The sequence below is a fragment of the Neopsephotus bourkii genome, unplaced genomic scaffold (genome assembly GCF_033783945.1).
Source record: "Neopsephotus bourkii isolate Nb327-2 ecotype Australia unplaced genomic scaffold, CSIRO-AGI_Nbou_v1 NB_962, whole genome shotgun sequence".
NCBI lineage: Eukaryota > Metazoa > Chordata > Aves > Psittaciformes > Psittacidae > Neopsephotus > Neopsephotus bourkii.
In genome coordinates, this window is record NW_026901456.1 from 9,271,346 (window position 1) to 9,292,365 (window position 21,020).

At 39.3% G+C, this 21,020-nt stretch overlaps 2 long non-coding RNA genes across 2 annotated transcripts in view; one reads left to right on the top strand and one right to left on the bottom strand.

Annotated features, from left to right (window-relative positions):
- The window catches only part of LOC133215325 (uncharacterized), a 211,680-nt gene extending 200,065 nt beyond the window's left edge, over positions 1–11,615 (top strand). Inside the window, exons 2-3 of the long non-coding RNA XR_009726383.1 lie at positions 8,636–8,696; positions 11,505–11,615. This is a non-coding gene — a long non-coding RNA (uncharacterized LOC133215325). The remainder of the gene's footprint in view (positions 1–8,635; positions 8,697–11,504) is intronic.
- The window catches only part of LOC133215326 (uncharacterized), a 520,488-nt gene that overhangs the window by 216,875 nt on the left and 282,593 nt on the right, over positions 1–21,020 (bottom strand). The window lies entirely within an intron of this gene.

A 21,020-nucleotide genomic window follows, 5' to 3' on the forward strand; every position in this document is an offset into this window, starting at 1 on the left:
TTAGTGAAATAAACCTCTAAAACTCAGTGCAGTGCCTGCTACAGGATGGCTGTTAACAGCCTTCTGCTAATCAATTCTTTTCAGTCAACTAAATGCCATAGATGTTATGTAAATAAATGCAACCTTAAGAGTGTTCTTCAGCGCACAGTTAAAGCTACGTTCTTCTACTCCACCATAAAATCAGCATGCATGTTAACAGATATCTACTCCACCTTGTACAAATGACTTTTCTTGTTTATTTGATTGCTGCGGCTTGGGAGAAACAGGAGCAGTGAATAGCAATAAACTGCCTGTACTTCTTGGGCAACCTTGTAAAAATCTGATACCTCAATGGCAACTAAGGCATAGAACAAAGATGTGTATTTTACAGTCAAAATATGGTCCACAGTTTAGGTTGTTATTTTACTTCTCTTGTAACTTTTAAGCCAGACTGCCATCCTTCAGCTTTCTGAACAAAAGGGCTGCTCCTCATAGCCTTCTTCATGTGAAATAATCATCCAGAGATTTTTTTTTTCTCCTTACAAGTTGATATATTAGTGAAATACATAATAGTAGTTTGAAACAAAGTGGTGTGCAGAATCCTGTCAAAGACAAATGAAACCAAACCCCATCAAGGATGATGAAAAAACCCCACATTGTCTTTAATGAAACTAGAAGTTCACTCCTAGTGTTTGGTGTTTCAGTGAGCAATACCTTTAAACTAACAAAACTCTTTTTTCCTAAGCAGGGTTAAAGAAAGCTGGACAACTTTGTCATGTCCCTTCTGTGCTGTTCTGAGGCAAGAGCAGTGATGCTCATGAAGGGATAATTGAACACCTGATAGTTTCAATACTACATCCCAGTGTCCTTTATCACAGAAATCAGTGTATTATTGACAGAAGAAAATGAAGACACGAGAAGATGGAATAGCTTGCTCTGAATTATCCAGGAGAACTTTAAATAAAGCCCAGGTCTTGTGTGTTCTTGGCATTGAGCAGACATTTAAAACAAAGTAAACAAGAAGATGCTGTGTCCTGCAAGTTTCAATGAGTTGCTCACATAACATTCTCAGTCTGTCTTTATCCTAGTGTTGGATAATAAATCTTGAATAAATAAAGCATTTTGTTTGAGTGTCTAGCATTTGAAAAGTTTCAAAAGCTCCAAAATTCCATTATCTTGTGTAGGGAAATGTATCCTTTCCTCCTCTTTTCTTTTTCACTGTGGGTTTTGTTTATAGTTTCTTATGATGTCGTGTGATATGTATCATGGGTGACTCCAAACACTCATTCTTTTTACAGATAAAAGATCTTAATTATACAAATTCCTTCTGTATAATGTGAACTTATTTAGTTTACCAATGTCTTATACATTAATAATAACTATTCTCACATATATTTTTTAGCAACATTTTAGCACATAGCAGAGGTAATAAGCTTTTCACTCATTAAAATGGTCTGAGGTAAACTATACTGGCAGACTTGTATGCACCTGAGGTATAACTGTTGAAATCTAAGTATTTCATAAAGCAGAAACATACCACGTTTTTTACTCCCCAAATGTTACTAATTTAGGAGCCACTGTTCATTTATTTCTATGCACACACACACACAAAAAATTTTCAGCATTTTGTTAAGTATAGAGAATTGAATCTACTGACATAATGCACATGCAAAGTAATCCTCAAATCTTTAGAGTAATTAATAGTTAAATTATTTCAGAATATGTTTATAACCAGCAAGATTGCTTAAAGAGGAATCTTTCTGAGCTCAGTAACAGAAAAAGGTAGCTGACCCTATAAATTCAGCCCATTGCAAACTAGACTGGTTATGTGAAAAACTAGAATTGAGAACTCAGTGAATCCTGGTGAAATTCCCTAATAGCAAAATCTAACAATTTCTTTGGATAATACTTAAGCAGATTTGATCTGCTTGGTTGGTTGGTTGGTTTTTAAAGTTAATTTCCATTTTATTTCTCATATGAGTCTCAGAAATGTGATTTTTTTTTCTTAACTCATAAAAACCCTATCAGCTTATAAAAACAGTGGATGCTTTCTCTCTACCTTGCACTGGACTGAAAATACACATTTAGTATAAAACAGCTTGAAAATATGTAGCATATTTTCCTGTCAAAGATCTATGTCTCCTATTATTACTAGAGCTAGTGGTTTCTCATAATAAAACATACAAGTTGTCATGGGGAAAGTGCAAGGCAAGCATCATAAGCATGTAGCAAAAACCATCGATGATTTTATTTAAACACAGGTTTAGTTTGTTTTTTTTTTAATTTTTAATACTCATATTCAAAAAAAAAAACAAACCACAAACCACAACCTAGAACAATTTTGTTCAGTATTTAATTTAGTGGCAGTGGTAGCACAGAGCCATTATTGCTCCCTCTTTGTTTCTCCTGACCTGTCTGTGCTCCTGAGCTCACAAATGGCTTCTGTGGGGGCTACAAGGAGGAAAACCAGCCAGGCAAGACCTTTGTCAGTGAGGTAAAGCTCATTCTACTGACTTTAGCCATCTGACAGAAAACTGTAGGGATCTGTGACAAGACAAGCTCAAAATCATTGCTTTTACAGGCTTCCACAAAGGCTGCCTTGTCCCTAGAGGAAGTAATGTCCCTGGGCTCCCTTCATATTCACAGCTGAGATAAGTATGTCCTCAGTCACTTCCCCAGAGAAGTCAATTTCTCAACAAAGATTAGAGGATCAACCCTCGTGGTAAAACTTCAGGAGCTAAAATTTGCCTCCATGAATTTTGCCCCCCTCCATCTAAACCACATATGTCACAGAACTGGATGGGGTGCCTTCAGATTAAAAGCAGCTCTGTCAAGACAGTATCCGTCTTCCACTGAAAAGGAAGGTCCTGCTCCCTCTCCCCTGCCTCCTTTTCTCAGCTGCTCCCTCCTTACACTGGCTTTGGCAATTGAGCGGCCTTAGGGTGAGTCAGCTCAGTTGACAGGTTGATATATCTGTCAGCAAGCTGTTATTTTATTTATTTTTGCATGTTTATTTCTATGCAGTTTTAGATTTCCACTGGGTCAATTCTCTGAAATGATTCGCCCCAGAGGTATCTAGTTGCTACAGCCATCCTAAGGAGAATGGGGCAGGAGCATGTGGCTGGGGGAGGAGAGAGGATGAGGAGCAGGATTTACACCTTCTTCCTTGGCAGGACTTGATGAGATAAGAAACCATAACCAGATGAAACTCAATGATAGCTTTGACATCCAGCTTGCACCCACTGTGCACTCCCGTCCTGTCCTTGCACCAGCTTCCAAAGCTGCAGGAGCCAACTTTGCAGAAATCTCAGTTCTTCCTTGCAGTTCTTGTTTTCAGCTGCATTGGCAGAAATGCTTTTCCCTACTTGCTGCATAGCCAGGCAAGAGCCCATTCACCCTGGTGGAAGGGAGCAGTCAGGGCAGGAGTACGAGACCACTGCGGATAGATAGAATGCAGGTTTGAACTGCTTTGGAAGTGCCTCAGATATCCAGAGGAAATCATTAACTCTAGCTGTGAAATCACATCCTTGAAAGACACCTGGAAGTGTTCACAGTGTCTCTCTTCCCATGTCATTCTCCACATCATTCTCCTCTTAAGAAACACGTCTGCTTGTGGCAAGAGCAGTGGATTAATTTTAAAACACAAAGCCAGCTAACCCCAAAATGTGACAGCTATTGCATCTTTTGCAGTGATGGCAGCCTAGATGTTGAAACAGTGCTGAAAAAGTCAGATGCACTGTAGTGGCAGTCATCAAACCCTGACGTGATGGGAGGTATTATTTCTGTATGTGTATACGCAGGCATCCCAGAAGACAGAACTGTCTTTCTACATCTGGCTTATAAAAACTTACTTTAAATGCTACACATACCAATTCAGTTTTGTTTTCTTCTGTATAATGAGCAAATGTGAGAATTTGGGTTTACTAAGCCATAGCTGTGAAATACCTCTGACAGGGAATCTACAAGACCAATCCCCAGTCTGATGAATATTCTTAAAACTAAGCAAATTCAGGCTTCTGTACACTGAATATCACACAGGCTTTCACAAGATGTAAGATACTGGCAAAACAGAACAGTAAGTTTGATTGAAAAACAAAAAAGCAACTATGAGAGTAACTGTGACAGTAAATAAGAATAGCTAAAAAAACCAGATTAACTGCCTTCTTGAGATATGGAGGGTTAGCTGTGCAGGCCTGATTTGTCACTGTATTATATTAATTTTATGCTGGTGTAAAAACAGGATGATAGAGCTGTGCTGAATGTCACTAAGTATGAATCCCTTCAGTTCTGTCATACACTCTCATGGGCATAAAACCAGCCAATAATTGAGCAAATCAAAGAAAATAGTACTAAAAATGAAATGGTAGAAATGTCAGGTGCAGGAAAAGACAATCATTAAACTCCTTGATCAATGAATTTTTACAGCAATGATCCAGAATGAGAAGCACAGAAATTTATTGAAAAGCTGATTTTCAGTAAGATGAAGACCCCTTGCAAAGCAGCATTAAAATGCCTTTGAATAGTAAATAAGTCAGGCTGAAAGTTTCTTAAATACTCTAGAGTTAAATACACACCTTACATATTTGACCTTCTCCATCTTACCATATCAGCTAATGCTTGTGGCTCTTTGAACCCTGTTCTGTTATTGTTGAGCTTGTTGTACAGTATTTTGTTGGTTTAGGAGATGTTTGGATTCACAGTGTCTTATGGAATAATATACTATTCAAGAGAAGCAAGCGTGTGACCCTCTTTGTAACAGCAGCACATTCTGAGAGGATAATATGCCACATATGGCAAAATTTATATTCTTCACAAGACATATGTTTCATGTCATGAGAATTCATATTTCTCCTTTAAAATTATGCACAAAGCTTTCTCAAGTGCAAAAGGCATTAGGAAATGCACTTGAAAACACTCTGAAGTTCTGGAAATGCCAAGAAACCTCATTTCTAAGCATGCTTATTGGAACAGAAATGTCAATATGTGCAGTGATTGCTGGGCTAGAACAATGCAGGAAAAGACCTTGCAAAGTGAGCCAGCACGGCTGGGGTTAGCGTATTGTGAGAAAAGTACACCTTGCATGGTAGTAGGACATTAAAATAATGCAGTAATAAACGGTTTTGTTTAATTACATCTACGATTGGTTTCTTTAAGCTATTTAAAATATTGCAAATGTGATTGCAAATATTACTTATGTGATTGTTTCAAAGAAATATTTGCTTGCATTCTGTCAGTAATAATCAGTGGGAATGTTACTTTTACCGTAAATGCACATGAAGTTTATGAGTGACGGCACAGTGGAACATAAACGTATCTATTTGGCATTACCAAGTTTTATGAGTTTTCTCCAGCAGAAACTTCTGAGAAGCTTATTTACCCATGTAGATATCTATATACACTCATTTACTGTAAGTGAAAGCAGATTTGTGTCATCTGTTACATTTATTTTGATTGACTATAGATTGGTTGCCCTTTGACTGCTGTTAATGTTCTGTGGAGCCATTTGTTTTCCAGCAGAGTTAATGGTATTAAAGGAGAAGGTATTGCCTTCTTTTTAGGATTAATCCATTTTAAAAGTGCTCTTGTTTAAAAGGGGAAAAAACCCCAAACAAACAGATTACCCATTCTCTCACATATCCAATTTAGGACAATACCTGAGCACAGATACTGGGGCCATGGAGCTTGTTACGGACTTGGGGAGAATATTTTTGTGAGAAGCCTCTGTTAAATTACTAGCAACAAATCACTTGTCCCTCAGGACACATAGCACTTGCTTTTCTACTGGCAAAAACTGGAGGGAACCTGGTTTAAATTTATCTACTATTTATCCTGAAAAGTTTTAATAAGGGCTTAATTGTAAAGGGATTTTCAAGTAATGGATTGTAGCTGGTGAATATATCCCAGTTCAGGGAAAATAACTATTCTCCTGCCTAGTTCATAGTCCTTGAGATTAAGACCATGGCTGGTGGAATTTATGCAAAGATGTGTACATAAATACATCAAGATGTGATTGCTTGGAGATTGCTTCTCATTCATCCTCTTTCTCCTCCTTTTGCCTTATTCTTCCTTCTGCAAAGTGGGGCAGACTGGGAGACTCAGGGGCTGGTTTGCTGGTTCACCCACAGTCAGGATGGGCTGGTATACACCAGCTGATGTGCTCAAAGGGCTCCAGCCTTCCAGGAGAACCCTTCTCAGGAGAAATAAAAAAGAAAAATGAAGGTTCAGGGGTTTGGTGGTGTTAACCAAAGAAACATGCTATACCTGGTGCAGGTGTGAGCTTTGTCACCCTTCAGTGCTGCTCTGCTGCTGATCTTCCTTCCTTTGCTTTCTGTGGAGGACTTTGTTGACAATAGACTTATCTCCACTTGAAAAATGGAAGCAGCTTTACTCTTCATCTTTCCCACTGGAGTTTTTCAGTGGTACGTGTGCTGTAGCAGGATGGGAGAGCTTGAAGTGTCCACTGTGCTCACACCACAAAGACAGAGAAAGGCACGTGGGCTTGAAGAGCCTTTCAAGAGACTCTTGAACCTAAACTTGGTTGCCTCTGTGCCTGTTTTGAATGAAAGCAAAGAACCAATTGGTCATAATGAAACTGGTATTGCAGCAAAGAGAATGTAAATCCTAAGCATATTTTGCTTCAGGACTATACAGACTTTTTCATTTGGTGACTGGTCTGTCTTTTTATTCTAACACTGTTGTAGGAATATAAATTAGGACTAACAAGGAACAAGATGGCTTCTGTGCCTAAGCAGATGCTTAAGTTACGGCCATCAGATCTAAGTTGTAATTATCATTGAGGAAAGTGAGTGCTAACATTTTTTCTTTTGCTTCAGATGGTAATTATCTCATTTTACACCTTTATGGTCATTGCTTGTTTTCATGGGCAGATTTTGTGCAGTTCTTTATGCTATGTTAAAAAAGAATACGAAATTGCTAGCACCATAATTAGGACTGAAACTAGGAACAGCTATTCCTAATAATTGCAGATACGATGAGTAATTGTAATTCATGTTGGCTTTTTATGTCACCATGAGTTTTACAAAAAGCAAGCAAACAAAACCAGGTTGACAACCCCATACTTCCTTTTTGCCAAACCTGTCCCCTCCCCTCCTGGTTTCTGTGAGCTGCGGCCACACTATGGATCTGTGGGCTAAGCATATCTATCAGGTGTTATTGCATCTCTCCAGAGCATAACACGGGCATGAGCTACGCTGGAGCTCATTCAGCTTACTCACTCCTCTGTCTGTGTCATGTCCTGACACAAGAAGAAAACTGCATGCATATGGAAATGAAGTGGTGCCTTTCCTTCAAGAGGGGATAAGCATTTTTGCTTTTATTCCTCTTTGCCTCATAAAAGAAGAGAAACCTGCAAAGCAAATGAATGCAGCTTCTAAAATAACCATTTTAAATCCAAGCTGAAAGTTGTAAACAAGGTGGGCTGACTTCCACAGAAGGTAAGTGGAAATAACCTTTGGCCATTTTCTCCTCCTTGGCTTCTGCCTCCTGCCAGGCACTGCCATCCTGGCTGCCTGCAGACCTCTGGTTCAAAGGGGAGAGGAGCCCTGTGTTCCTGCTCAGCAGCTCGCAAGGGTGTAATAACTGAGCCAGCAAAGTCAGAGGACATAGTGGATGGGAATCCAGGAAACTAAATTTGTTGCAGAGCCACAGGAAGCCAACACAGAGATGCTTGGCCTCAAATCCTCCTCCCAAGCGTGTCTGTTGGGCAAGGGTCCATTGCAACCTCTCTTATTTCAAGGTATTACAGAAGTACTTTAAGCAATTGAAAAATTAATTTTCAAAATTAAGTGTTTATATTTGGGGAGACTGAAAGCTCACTTTTGTAGAGGTAATTGTACAAAATCCCAGATGTTTCATGTTTCAGTCACTTATCATGAACCTTGAGGTCTGGTGCTGTACTCAGGCAGATCTTAAGGCACAGAGGCTTGGGACCACTGGGTAGACCATCCATATGTTGTCACTCTGTCCTTTCAGTGATTACACAGACATTAAAAAGAAAAACAATCTCACTTTTACGACTTGTCTTTCAATTTGTTTTACCTTAATATTAAGCTACAAATAAAACTCATGGAATTATTAGATATGTGAATGCATCATTAATACTGGTGTTGAATGACTAAGATTAGAGTGCTTTTTCTCCTCCCCAGCATTTCCATGGAATAAAAAACTGGTAACATGTCTGAAAACCCTCTCCTAGAATGTTGCTTCAGAATCACCGACTAGAAAGATCAGAAGATTTCCTGAAATATTGTGGTTTGCATATGATCACAGTAAAGATCAAATGGAAAAATTGCACCATTTACAAGTTGAGGTACGTGAGTCTTTCGAGCACTAATTTTGCTCTTTTGTAATTCTGAAAATTTCTTGGCAAAAGAACGCAATCAAGATACCTGTACATATTTTATTATGTGTATTATTATTTATATACATACTCATACGTGTATAATAAGTACAAAGATTTTGGTTGTTTCAGATGCAACTGCATAAGTGAAGTTACTTCAGAAAATGAACCAGTAATAAAATGTCATTTTTCTTAGAAAGAGAAGAAAGCGTGACTAAAGATTAGAATTATAAAAGCAAAAAATTCACCTGGAAATACATGCCACTACAGTAATTACTAACTTGTTCTTTATTGCAGATAAATTGGGTAGTCACCTACAGCTACAGCAGCGTGGCAGTTGTCCTGGAACACTGCTGAGGTCTGCATGCTAAAGGCTCTATGCTTTTCTCAAAACTGTTAACTGAAATATACAGGAAGGTCAATTAAATAACATTAAAGGAATATCAGCATGCCAGTCCTAGTAGTGCATTGTAAGCCATAGAGCTACAATGCGTTGCCTGACTTGCGGCATATCCGAAGTTCTTTTGAAAGTTGGAAGGTGCTGCAGGAAGTCATCTAATACACCTAAGAGATAACAGTGTAAATCATTTTTTGTGGCAATTAAGGTATGTGTGGTGAAAACAGAAGCAGATGCATGTTTAGATTAGTGAGTTACACTAGGTATGATAGGTGCAGAAACTTCGGGAATTGATTGCCAAATCTATTGTTATTCCCATTCTGGGCAAATAGTTGGGAATGTGAGAAGAGTCATTAACATCACTTCTCTCACCACATAGCACTGTAATGATTAGCAAAACACCTGAAAACATGCCATGCAGCCCTCTGTAGAACTGGCTGCTTACACTACCCAATAATTTTGTTTCACATTTTGGCATGTTCTCTCTTTTGCCTACTTATAGAATGGTTTTTTTTTTTTTTCCCTTTTTTCTCCTAACCCTTGATGTTGGAGACTAAAATGAAATATATGGCAGAGCCTTCAGTTCTCTGGGTCAGTAGGAATATTCAATTGCTGAGAGTTAATAACACATCAAAGAGGCATTTTGAATGGTCATTTTAACCCTGCAACATTCTGGCATGCACCAAAGAAAACTGTATTGGCAAGGACCAATGTTATTCACAATGTTATCTCACCTGCTTTGTTTATGGCAAGAACCTACAGTTATAATTTATCATTGTTCACTTCTGAAGTCTGGTGTTGTCAGGTAAAGCCAAACAGAGCAGATGCTGTGATGATCATGATGATGAACTTTATTATTGATGTTATTTGTAAATTAAAGCCTGTTTAAGAGAGCAGTTACATGCATGCTTTTGTCTCATGGAACTGAAAGGACTTCTGACATACCCATGCTTGTTTAAATGCTATTCTAACTAGGGATGAGCCTGAACATATATATGTTTATGCTTCACTGAACTGAAGCTTACTAGAGGTATGGAAAGTCTTGTTTTCTTCATGGGATGAACCTTTGTTCATTCCAGCTAGACCATGCAGGCATAAATCATGTTGAACAATCAAAGTATCTCCCTGAATAAATTCCTGGATTGCTCAAACTTAATACCTAATTACAGAGCTGGTGAGCCTAGATACACTGAAGGCGGTTTGAAAGGCTGCCTGAAACATCACGGCTTGAGATGCCTTTGTCGGGAGCATTGTGCTATGATGTGTAATGTGGGTAGATTCCTGTGGGATGTTGACAGTTTGGGGGAAATGCATGTAGGAGGAACTGGGTTAAGAAGACCAGTTTTTTTTCTTTCTCTCTCTAATTGTACTGTTTGTGGGCTTGGGGATCTGGGGGGCTTGTTCTGTTTTGTTCTCTTTATTCTCTTTGGTTTAGTTTGGGTTTTGTTTTTTGGTGAGTTTTTTTTTTTCTCTTTAAGGTAGGGGGAAATGAATATCTTCAGGTTTTGTAAAAACCTGGCCAATACATACAGCATGTCATGAGCCACTTGTACCTGGAGGTTCAAAACTGCAGCAGTCGTACCCTCCCAAAGGATGCTGGTCAATGCTCCTGAAAGATCTGATGTTCGTTTTTTGCTTATGGCATTTATATGGAGTGATGATCACTTGATAAGCAATGGATTTATGTAGTAAATTAACTAGCTCTGCAGTTTCCTCCACCCTCTGCCTGCCAGTCTGTATCTACTGGGACTTGCTCATTTTTTTCCAGAGTTACAAATAGGTCTCAGTATTATTATTTTCTTTTAATCATTTGTCAGGAAAATGGTTTTTCCTCTTCACATAGAAGTGGATTTTTGGCTCTGTGTTATTCCGGGCTCAGGCACAGGGCAAGCATGATTCAGGTCTGCACCAGCAATGGGTTCTCCACATGCAAACATGCAGAGTTTAAAGTTCACTGGCTTATAGCAATGCAAGGATAGGGCCACAAGCTTTGCTATAGGAAAAGGCTCAATCTTAGCTTCATGAAAAACTTGTGACTCTTGCATCTAATATCAACAGGGCATGAGATATTGTATCTGAAGTAGTAATGCCATTAGCTGCAGAAAAAACATTTTCATGGCACTCTCCCTCCCACTTCCTTTTTCCTCTCCTGAATGTATGCTGGAATTGGCATGTGATATTAGACCAGGATCTGCTTAATCTAAAAATGGTGTACATAACTTCTTGAAAAATATTTCTTGGACTTAATGAATTGGCATATTCTAATTTTCTTTCTAAGTGTTCAGGCCATTTTAATGCTGCTAGAACAAAGAGTTTCAGAGAATACTTATTTATTTGTGTTGTGTAGAAAAATGTAGTCTTTTACCACTCTTCACAGATTTCTGCCATGTAATATTTTAACTTTTTGAATGAGAGAAATGTTGAGTAGAAGCACAGGATATTTCATCTGTATTAGAGTCATCAAATTGCAACCTTTACTATTTTCCTTCTTATTTTGTCTTTAAATTAAATGCACGTAACCCTTTTTATCTTTTCATATAGAAAATTCTTGATTCCTCTATTTATTTTAATTCTTTTTAAATCTGAATTCCCTCTCTTACTGTATTATCTTTATACAAGCACTGACCAAAACTGAACACAACATCCTTGTTGGCAGTGTATTATTCATTTACCTATCATTATACTGCTTATAATGTATTTTCCACTCTGTGTCTTATGTCTCATAATACATCATTTGCATTCTTTCTCTTTTTTTTTTTTTTTCCACAGATGCCACACTCTACAAAAGCTTTCCTGTAGAGCCGCCATTGGGAGCAACCCAAACCTTTTCCAGAGTGTCACAGTTTATAAGTCAATAAAGTGTCTGTGACCTTCCAAGCATTTCCACTAGTGGCCATTGCTTTTTATTTACCCGTATTTGCTGAGCTGCCATTCACCTGGCCTTGTTAGGGTTCTTGCCATGTTTTTCCTCGATTTTGGCCCAATACTTGATACATATATATGTGTGTGTGTGTTCTGCAGATGCACATAGCCTTTTCTTGAGTTCATTCCTCTCAACAGCCCTGCTTAAAGACATGAGACACTCCACCTCAGTTTCTGCCAGGCCATCTGGCTTGGTTGCTCTTACTCTTCATTCCATGCCTCTGTACTGTGCTCCAGTTCTCAGTGCAGGGCTGTTACCAGAGCTCATGCAGGCGTATCTGCCTTTGAACTTTTTAGCTCAGGTGAAGCTGGAAGCGTAGGTAGTATGGGAGGCTGTGAGCTCTCCTGGTTTGCACAGCCTCTGTTAGGTAGCTGTGATGATCTCTGTGCTGATACACCTACCTTCCTGTGGTACAGGAACAACAGTAGCAAAAAAATGACTTGTGTAAAGCTCCTCAGCCTTCAGCCACACCTTTGAATGCAACTTCATGGCCTTTGTATCCCAGCCATGAGGACAGTTTCTCTGGAATCACGGTCTTCCACATGTGTTAAACAGAGTTCCTGGGGAAAAAACCAAAACACTTTATGAAAGGCTTTTGGATCATTCCAGTGCATTATATCCACTGAGGTAACTCCACTGATTCCAGCTTTATAGGTCTCCATCTAACAAAACTCATAAGCAGTTGCTTAGTATTAAGCTACTGCTAGTGGGTTTCCTATGCTCAAGTGCAAATGCACGCTCCTATGCTGTACTCAGCAGCAGCTCTCTGTTTAAGTTGCTGGCTGAAGAAATAGGCTATTTATGGGATGTAAGTCTTTACACTTTAATTTTTAAAGAAAGTCCTTTCTGTAGAATGCAGACCAGGTACAGGGTCTGTGGTCCTGTGCTATGAAGCCTACTTACTGATAGCTGGAAATGTTGACTGCACTATCTTTATAAACTCAGGCCAAAACCACCTTTCAGATTAAGCAATAATTTGACCAAGATTAAGGCGAAGGGGGAGAACACATGGCCAGTTACTCACCAGAGGTACGCACGTATTCATAGAGTAAATCCCCAACCTGCTATAGTAATGCACTTAGTTACTGGAAATGCAATGTGAGATTACTTTCATGAGCAAGGATGAAAGAACTTGTTTAACCTTTGTACAGCATTTTCCACCCACACAGAAAAGTGACATCAGATGTTTTGTAGATGTGAAAAACAAGTCAGAATTTGGGAGACTCCTGAACAAGAGACAGAGATACCCCATCACCCCTAGGTTTGTTCACTTAACTTGCTTACAGTTCACTTACACGTTTACAGTGAGTCACTTAAAACTTCTCGTTACCTGTTTCTGGACGTTAATGACTCCAATGCAAAGAACCAACCCCTCAGCTCTGTGTGTAAAGCACTGTACAGGAAGCACTTGCTAGAAGGTATTTTATGTTTGTGTATGCAGTATCATGTAAGGCTTCTGCATTTAAACATACTTTCCAATACTCTGCTGATTTCATCATTGGCTTTGAAGAGAGATTTTCACAAGGTCAGTCATTAGCTGGCCCTTAAGTAAGAGCATGAAGCCATGGAATAGGAGTTTAAATGAACATCACTGAGACAGCTAAGATGCAGGCTGGACATGCCTGCCTCTATGCAACAAACAGCTGGATGGATCGCAGTCCTCTTCAGTGTCACATAAAAAGTATTGTAGGATTTCTGAAACTCAAGGTTCCTAATCTTTTGACAGCATCTCTGTGCTAATATTTTGTTACTTTCAAAACAGGTTTGGGTGTAGTTCCTGCATGTCGCAGCATACAACAAAAAAGTGTTTTGTTTTAATTGACATTTTGACTGATGTGAGCACAGTTATTCCTCTTTCCTCCCTCCTGACCCCTGAAAGTGTTTGAAAAATAAACTTTGAAGTCCTGGGAGAAGTAGCATGTCTTTGTCAAGGGAGAAGGTGGGGGTGGCGGAGGTGGTGGAAGGAGTTCAGTTTGTCAACACGACAGCCAGGAAGCAAGTTATTTATAACGCTTGTGGTAGAGAGGGGGCCAGCCCACATGTTTGCAAAAAAGAGCTTAACTAATCACATGGTACAGCTAATTGTGTTATTTGTAAATGTGTTTCACTTGCAGTCTTGGTGGACAGAGGGAGTAGTAGAAAAGGGGATCATGGTACAGATCATGGCCATTCTGTCTCAGCATGTCTACAGCTGGGTGCTACCCCCATGCCACTGCCCAGGTCTCTCTGGATGGACTTCAGCCATGCTCCTGAAAAGGACTTTGCTGTCACTAGAGAAAGTATGAATGAAGGCACACAGGAACTGACGCTTTCTCAGAATTAAAAAATCATGTACTTAAAACACAGCTCTGACAATGCACAGCTTAAATTTTCAATGACTTCTTAAACCACAGAATATCTAATTTTTAGCTGGTTTTCATGACTCTCTCAAAGAGGAAGTTAAATGTGAGAGGCACATGACCATGAGACTATACTTGGTTGGACTGACATCAAAAGAAGTGAATTTTGGACACACAAAGAATTTTTTAAATTACTGCTTCAGTACAGTCACATTTACATTTATTTTTTTTTTAAGTATAGAGCATATATTGAGCTATTCTTGTGGACTGAATGATACTCTAAGTCCCATGATGCATGCATGACATAGACTTGACACTGATGCTACATTCTTTTGGTTCAACAGCCATGTGAAGACTGTATTGTCCTGAGCTTAAAAAGGTCAAAAAATAAGCTGTATCTCAAGCAAGACAGCCTGCAATTTAATGCTTGGCCATGCAAATTCAAATCACATGTGTGCACATTTATATGTGTGTATGTGTGTGTGTATATATATATGCATACACACAAACTAATACATATATGCAGTAGTATTATTCAACACAGATATATTTCAATTTAATTTTCTCATAGTAAACAAAACCACAAACAAGTCCTTCTTTTTTTTTTCCCCATAAGTAGCAGTAAAAGGCCTAAGCATATGATAGCAGATTAAATCTTGGGGAATATGCAAGAATCTGTACCACAATTTGTACTTGAAAAGCAGATAGGAGATAACTTTTTAATAAAATAAAGGGATAAAAATCCATACTGATATCTAGCTTGTTAAAGAAAAAGCGAGATGTTGCAAGAGGTGTTGCTTTAGCAACCTCCATGAGTTCTGTCCATTTACTGGTTAGAAAACTAAAATTTCTTAAGGTCATGCCCTACCTTTCTTATTCTTGGAGTCCTCTTGCTGGGTCCCACAGAGGTCTGGCGGTGCAGCAGCTGGGGGTCTTGCTGGGAACATGTTATGCACCCCAGGGCAGCAGCTGCACAGGTAGCATGGAGTGAAATTCCTGGATGAAATTCTGGCCCTATTGAGGTTGTCAGGTGTTCTGGGACTGGCTGCAATGGAGCCAGAATTTAATCCTCTTTCTCCAGAAGAGAAGATGGAAACCAGAATTAATACTTTGGTACAGAACTGCAGGAGTTTTATATTTTTTAGTATTGGGGACTTGCTCTTGGCCTGGAAGATCAAAGAATGAACCAAAAAACGAAATGATGGAACAAAAATCAGTGGTTATTTTGGTGATTTTCTAGAGTTCCAGAGATGTAGGTAATTCAGATTGGCGGTAATTTATATTTACATTACTGGTGAAATTTAGTAGAACTTTCCCACACCTGAGATTAACAGCTTTCCCACACCTGAAATTAAGAGAATGTATTTGACAACTTTTGCTCTCATTAGAACATAGCAAGGCAAAACAAAACAGAAGACATCCAAGGCAAACTTGGAAAGCTGTATTTTGAAATCTCAAAAGTTTTAAAAGGAACAAACATTTGGAAAAGTTTTTCTATAAGACAAACACTTAGGTACCCTAAAATGCAGGACACCCTGTGCTTTTCCATTTTAAAATGATGGAAATTGCTGCACCCTCAGCATCATCGTTGAGTGTCTTAGCTCACAGTTATTAGAACGTGACACTGGTATCGCACTAAAAGGAGCACCTACTTAAAAAAGTTAGAATTTGTATCCCATCTATGAAGTCTTACAAATAAGGAAAGAGTCAGCAGGATTCCCACTATATTAATACATATATGAAAACAGATATTCTAGTAAGCAACTGTTTCACTTCTCAGGCCAATGAGACGGAACAAAAACCCCTTTAGGAATGCACAGAGAGTGAAATTATATAATGTTCTCTACAAACTTCCATTTCATCCTTCATCTTAATTTTTAAGTTTAATATTTCTATTCCTGTATTGAGACAATGTATCCGCAAAATCTGTCCTGACTACAAAACACAAACACTGGCTCTAGTAAACTGCAAGGTGTCAGAGCCCACTGTTCTTCTCTGGACAGTTTGTTCAATGTAACATAGTGCAGCTCTTCCCCATGAGTCACAATGTATTCTCTGGGAAGCACAAGAAGCTTCTTGACCTTAATACTCTCCTGCATTTAATCAGGCTAATCTCTATGCTATGCCCTTGTGATACCTTAAATAATTAACAGCAAGCAACATCAGCTGGGTATCCCAGCTATGATTTCTGGGTGATATATTTCCCGGAATAAATTCAGGAAGTCAAATCCCAGCTTCCTGCTCCAGTTCCATTGCAATAATGCAATTTTATACTCTCAAAATGTTGGATTGCAATTTCTTTGGATTTTATCTATGTTTTGAGCCATGATCAACAAATGATAAACTGATATCACCTGCAGATACTATCAGTCTAACATGTTACAACAGTTACAGCTAATTCTTTAGATTGAAAAAAAATTATAGGATTTTCTTTATCTTAATTTATTTCTAAATGATGCATAATTGTCTTAAATTGGGAAAGCGTTTAAACTGACAAACAAACAAATGGAGAGAAATGTCTCAAAATCATGATCTCTTTTCTAAGAGAGGAAATGCTATAGGAAGACTGGCAGTGGATGAAACCTTAAATCTGTAGGATTTACTTATACAAAGGCCCGTAACATCTTTAACAGCATTAGTCAATGCATTTCAAGCTAGTATGCTCTTTCTAGACCAAGTATGTCTCCAAACCAGAAGTCTGTGCTTCCCAGGTTTCAAAAATGTTTAGCTTCAAAGTTCTGGTTCTCTAGGCATTATGTGGACTTTAAGTAGAAATGGATCAGAAATTCTATTGAGAGCAGTTTCAGCACCAGTGATACCTACATGAAGCTGCGTGCTAGTATTGATCAGGCTGTGTTGCAACTATTGTGAAACTGGAATATTTGTTTTAAAAAGGCACAAATCCTGAAGCTGGAAAGTATCAGTCACTTTTTTTTTTTTTTTTTTTTTGTTAACAAATCATTTCTAGCACTAAAGCACTATTTTTCTTTTCCCCCTGTACAAAACACAGAGTTGGCTTTTTAATAGAAAATTAAAATTAGCCTCAAATTCATATTTTCTCATTTATATATTTGTAAGGCAGAAGAGGCATTTAGTCAGGAAAAGAACTGACTGGAGCTTTCCATTCACAATCTACCAAGTCATGGTGCTGCCTGGCTGCCCTGCAGAAATCCCTCATGCCTCCTGTGCACCAGGCAGCAGCCAATGAGCCCATTAGGTAGTTCTTCTTGCTCAGATGACCAGATGGGTAACAGTTAATCCTGTCATTTAAAACAGAACTGACAATTCAACAGTAATTTCTACAGCTGTGTGAGAGTTCATTATGCCAAGGGACTGCATCTACAGCGCACAGTGAAAGAGAATCTGGGGAGGATTTGAATAAAAAGGAGTTAAGCTCTGTGGAGGGACAACATGGAAGATCAAATGGAATTGAGAGCACGAAGGCTGCCTTTGTGTAAATATGAATGTATGAAAAGAGATTGTGGATGGAACTGTATTTCATCATGGAAGTGGACTCCCAAAGCACAGGCACCATGGGCTAAGCTTCCCTATCAGGCTTGAATTTTGTCAATGTACAGCACAGCGTGAGGAAGTTTCACTCAGAGCTGTGGTACAGAGAAGCAACTCAGGATAATAATAATAAACTAAGATAATAATAAACTAAGAGAGTACAAGACACCTACAGAAAGCACACACCATAATATTTTATTTTTTTCTATCATCTGATGTTCCTAGAAGACAAACTCTCTGTTTAAGATAATCCAACAGAGCAGATTTCAACCATGCTGTGCTACCATCCTCAGAAATACCTTGTCCAGATGTTGGTTGATTGTTAATATTAAAAAAGGTGCCACCCCAGAATTGGCTGAAATATACAGGCTAAAAACCATAATTCAAAACTATATAACAATATATATTAGGCTTCTGGGGACCTGTAGAGTACTCTGATGTTGCATGACCTAGTCTAACAAGAGATGTATGCAAACAAAACTTGCATGTAGAGTCCTTAGAAGGCAAAGAGCACATTAAGCCACATCAATGCCTCCGTGAGCAACTTCTAAAATGTTAACAAGCAGCTTGCTTAAAGAGCAGTAGCAATGATAAGAGAGAGATAGAGAGCGTAATTGGCTAAAAATAATTTTACTGACAGAATGCTCTTTTGAACTGCTCACTGTAGCTTCACAACAAGTTATTTGTAATTTCAGGATGTATTTAGCAAAGTTTCATTTGAAACAAAAGAAGACGAGCAGATATAATCCTGTATGTCTGATAAGTAAATAGAACTAACTGACAAGAGGAAAGTATGATGACCAGCAGTGCTACCAGTTTCTGATCTTTTGGAAAAACTTAGAATAGATAAAATGAGAGGTCTGAAAAGTGTCTGATGGTGTGTTACTGAATGGGGGGATGAGTGGCTTGTGGTAGTTGTTGTTTTAAAATTGTATTAAAAGTTTGCAAGCATGATTCATATGGTGGCTGTGTCCTTCCTGAGCTGAAAGGAAGAAGAGTCAGTCCCACCTGCAGCCCTTCAGCTCCCATCATGGTTGTCAGGGTCAATGGGATAGAGGGTTGCAGTCCCCAGAGAGGCGTTGAAAATGAGATTCTCAGCAGGCATTACAACAGCCTGGCTTCAAAACACACAGTGTGATGCACTATCTCACTGTGCCACAGCTGTGCTTGAACAGGCGTCTCTTAAGGTACATGGACCTCCCTGAACTGAAATGGATCCCCAAATGATGTAAGGGGTGTACTGCTGGTGCGTGACTCTTTAGCACACCACTAGCCCTGCCATGTTTTCACCCCACTGGCCCAGGGATTGCTCTCCCAAAGTGGGAAAATCAGATGGCCATGGTGCCCTGTGGCTCCTGAGGAATAATCTTCCCATCTTGGATCATCCAGGACTATGCTTTAATTAGGCACTAATAGTATTGTTTGAAAAAGCCTGTGACATGTTTGCCATGGCTGATGTTAAGAGAAACGAGAGAATTACAAGACCAGCTCTCGCATACTGCTTTTGTTTATTGTCCCTATGCAACCCAGTGCCTTCAGAGAGTAGCTGTGCTGTTTGTTTATTATTGTTATTAGCTTTTATTGGATTCAATGCAACCTACCTCAGAGTGCCTCCTGGTTTTCAATTTCTAGTCTGACACCATTATTTGTACTGAGGAAAAGTTCAATATATTGTAGAAATGATTATAAAGTAAATTATTATAGGATAAATTATTAAAATTTTTATATAACATGTTAAGAAATAATACCTAATTGTTGAAACAAATGTGAATACTTTTTCAGCTGGCTGAAGGAACAGGAAGCAATTTTGGCAGCTATGGAAATGTTTACATTTGTGGTATCTACAGGAAAACCGAGGGGGATTTTCATACAAACTAAACAATACTTTGATTCAGATACAGTTTTGAAGTGAAGATCTGTAGCAGTTCTATCAATTGTTTGATACTGCATCTATCTACCACTGTAGATGAAACACTTCCTTTTTATAAATGTAAAAAAGCCATAGAGATTAATTATATTTGTTTGCTGTGCAATTAAATAGCTAATGCTGACATTTCAATTATCATCGTTAACCTTCAGTTTGGACACCCTACTGAGACGAATGGGAGCAGCTTACGGCCATGCAGAGACACCTCGCTTCAGGCTGTGTGGAGTTGGGCATAATTCCCCATGCCGGGCTCCTGTTCAGCTGATGTCTGGAAGGTTGCTTCTGTTACCACAAAAGATGGAAATGATGACTTAGTTCCTAGTGCAGTTCCTCTTTTCACCCCACTAAAAAAACAATTCCAAAAATTTCAGGTGCTGAGAGCTGTGATGACAGGTTGCATTCACTGCGTTTCTTCAAAGGACACCCATGTCCCCCTGTTGTCAACTACTTCCCCACTCTCTCTAAAAACTTTCTCCTCTGTGCCTCTCCTGTATCCTCTATTCCCAAACCTTCTTTTCTTTGCTCCCACATCTTGCTGCACTTCTGCCCCACCAAGGCCCTGTCCTGGTCTGACACAGGACCTGGTGCATCTGCTGAGTGGAGCGATATTGCAATGATGGGCAGCCAGGAATGCATGACTCCTGCAGCATACTTACCTGAGTCCTGAAGGACAGACTGTGGCTCACAATGTGGCCTAAAGCCACTACCTCTGCCCTGTTCCATGCTGCGGTGTGACGCATGCCCATGATCACGTTCCCCTAGACGAGCACAGGCATGGTGATAAGGATGGTACTGAAGATGGGGGAAGAACAGTCAGCTGAGAAGGGGAGGTAGGAACATCCAAAGCAGACTTGGCAGCTTTGTAAACAGACACAGCTGACACCAGAAATGTAGATGTCCAGATGTACCCAATGTACCTCAAAGGTTTCATCAGGAAAATGCAAGAAAAACTTTTTTCAAGAATGGGGAATTTAGAGCAGTTTTGGTCTTTATGGTGAGATTATTCAGTCAGGAGAGAGATGAAAAATTGCAGATTTTTATAAAGTACCTCATATTTATGCATATCCGAAGCTACCACTGTACTCACACACAGTCCAATTGCATTTCTCAGCTAAGAAGATACCATCCACACAAGAGCAAGATGGTGAAAAAATGCACTGAAAGCTGCCTGGCAAACCTGTGCAAGGGGGCTTAGTATAGCTGCAAACCCTCTTCATTCAGGATGCCTGTCACTCTTCCTCTCCTTTCTCTGTGGCTTTTATTCCTAGTTCCCTTCCTGCAGCAGTGGGAACAGCATAGGCTGACTACAGTTTGTGTATGCTTAGCAGTGCCAGCCTGGGCCATTTGGGAGATTTTACATTACCATGCCAGCCAGCTGTCTATTCTGCAAGGTAATGCAGGCTGTCTTTATCTGGGTGAAGAAATGGCCAGCAGCTCTGCACGAACCACTTGGGTTCTAGCTAGCCTCCTTGTCCTCAGCTCAAACCCAGATATGAATGAATAGTGTGGGTGTGCCTGCACTGTGCTTCCAATACCTGTATGACCCCAGTGTGCAACTTGTCCCAGCCCCTGATCCTAGAGAATAG